The sequence below is a fragment of the Morus notabilis genome, unplaced genomic scaffold (genome assembly GCF_000414095.1).
Source record: "Morus notabilis unplaced genomic scaffold, ASM41409v2 Scaffold1522, whole genome shotgun sequence".
Lineage (NCBI taxonomy): Eukaryota > Viridiplantae > Streptophyta > Magnoliopsida > Rosales > Moraceae > Morus > Morus notabilis.
In genome coordinates, this window is record NW_010359049.1 from 1 (window position 1) to 282 (window position 282).

Here is a 282-nt window from a genome sequence, read left to right on the forward strand (position 1 = left end):
AACCCTTGAACACAATATCCAGTAAAAATATTGAGTTCCAGAACAATTGATATCATCTGTATTTTCTGAAGTCCAACATATAAAGACAGGGATGCATTCATTCTCTTTAAGTGTTACAACCTTTCACATAAAGATACCTTTTCAATTTGATGGTTATCTTTTATATGCTGATGCACTTATAACAATAGTTATTTTTATTGTTAATAAGTGCTCAGATATGTGAGAAAACATATCACAAATAGATACAATGGTTCGAGACCTTTTCAGATCACTAAAACACAC